The 2,183-nt window shown below is 44.2% G+C and overlaps 1 pseudogene across 1 annotated transcript; it reads left to right on the plus strand.

Moving 5' to 3' along the window:
- Positions 1–298: 298 nt before the first annotated feature.
- Positions 299–1,444, plus strand: LOC311172334 (serpin B8-like; annotated as a pseudogene). The gene has a single exon. The product of its transcript is annotated as a serpin B8-like (transcript).
- Positions 1,445–2,183: the final 739 nt, after the last annotated feature.

The raw sequence follows: 2,183 nt of genomic DNA on the forward strand, positions 1-2,183 counted from the left end.
AAACTTACTATGCAATTAATATATTATTATTGTGATACCATCCTTATATATCCATTGATTTTTCTGTATTTATAAGTTTTCATCTTTGGTTGTTTGATTTAAATCTCTCTCAAATTGAAGGGTTGAGCTTACAAAAAGTACTTGTGTGAAAATTAGATCTTAGGCAACCTCAGTTCTGAGTCACCAGCCGGAAGCCTTGCCCGAAATCAAAGAGACCAGACAACAACCACCGGGCTGGAACAGCAGCAGCAGCAGCAGCAGCAGCAGGAGCAAAGGTGCAAACTCCAGGCCTTTCCTCATGGATGACCTCTGTGAAGCAAATGGCACTTTTGCCATCAACTTACTTAACATGTTGGGGGAAGAGAACCACTCAAGAAACGTTTTCTCACCTCCGAGCATCTCCTCTGCCTTGGCCATGATCTTCATGGGGGCCAAAGGCAACACTGCCACCCAGATGTCCCAGGCCCTTTGCTTGGATGAAGGCGCAGATGTTCACGGGGGCTTTCAGTCTCTCCTCGCAGAAGTTAACAAAGCTGACGCTCAGTATGTGCTCACGACCGCCAACAGACTCTTTGGAGAAAAGACGTGTGATTTCCTTCCTGCTTTCAAGGACTCCTGCCTTGAGTTCTACCATGCGGAGCTCGAGGAGCTGCCCTTTGCTGAGGACGCTGAGGGCTGCAGGAAATGCATCAACGACTGGGTGGCCCAGTAGACAGAGACCATAAACTTTTCGCGTATTCTTTACAGGTAAGATTTCGGAGATCCTGGGCGCTGGGACTGTCGACCCCCTGACTAAGCTGGTGCTCGTAAATGCTATTTATTTCAAAGGAAAGTGGAACTAGCAATTTGACAGCAAGGACACCAGGGGAATGCCCTTTAAAACCAACGAGGAGCAAAAGACAGTGCAGATGATGTTCAAGCAAGTGCACTTAAACCTGGGGTATATTCACGAGGTGCACACTCAGGTCCTGGAACTGCCCTACGCAGTAGCTGAGCATGGTCATCCTACTCCCGGATGACGACGCCGGTCTCCATGAGGTGGAAAAAGCACTTACCTATGAGAAGTTGAGAGACTGGACAGATCCCGAGAAGATGACCAAGGATTAAAGTTCAAGTCTTCCTTCCTCGACTAAAGCTGGAAGAGAGTTATGACCTGGAGTCTGTTCTTCAGAGTTTAGGAATGACAGATGGTTTTGAGGAAGTCAGGGCAGACTTTTCTGGAATGTCGAATAAGAAGAACGTGCCGGTGTCCAAGGTTGCACACAATTGCTTTGTCAAGGTGAATGAGGAGGGCACCGAGGAGGCCGCCGCCACTGCCATGGTCAGGAACTCCCGGTGCTGCAAAATGGAACCCAGATTCTGCGCGGACCACCCCTTCCTTTTATTCATCAGGCACCACAAAACCAACAACATTTTGTTTTGCGGCAGGTTCTCGTCTCCGTGACGAGCTACAGAGCTGTCTACACGTCCCTTTCCCTCCCGTCTGCCACCCCCCTTGCCTTAACTCAGATTCCGGGGACCCACTTGGTTACAGGGGCTGAAGGCCAAAATAAAGTGTCTGCCCTTGGGGGAAAAAAATAAAAAAGAAAAGAAAATTAGATCTTAGTTTTTAGTCAACACAAAACTTTGGTAATTATAAAAAGGATATAGGTGAGTGTCAGGAATGATCAAAACATCATTTTCCCATAAGAATTCTAAATTTTCATATGTAAGCTTCAAAAAATACCCCTTGTATATTAGGATGTTTTCATATTAATAGACATATCTTGAGCAACATAGAGAAATGTTTATGAAAGAACCATTTCCATTTCAATACTCCTCCTATCAATTATTTAGCTATGTTTCATAAATTTATAATCCCAGGTATATGTACAGTAATGATTAGAGTCAAATAAGGTCTATCAGGCTAGGAAACTTACAGGAAAAGGACTCCTAGGTATCTTTCTCCTAGCAAAGATATTTACATTCATATAGGGACCCTTAGCCAAGCTAATTAGCACATTTGCAAGGAAGTGTCTTGGTCATTTGTTCTGCCTCTTCCATAAAGGAGAAGGAATGAGTGACAAGGCCATATTAACATTTTTCTTACAGCATTCTTAAGATTTTTTAATTTTTTAAAGATAGCATCAAAGCTCTAGACTAGTCTAATTTCCTTTATTCCTCACTATGCAGTCCCCCATTCC

The sequence above is a fragment of the Talpa europaea genome (genome assembly GCF_964194135.1).
Source record: "Talpa europaea genome assembly, chromosome: 6".
NCBI classification, from domain to species: Eukaryota; Metazoa; Chordata; class Mammalia; order Eulipotyphla; family Talpidae; genus Talpa; species Talpa europaea.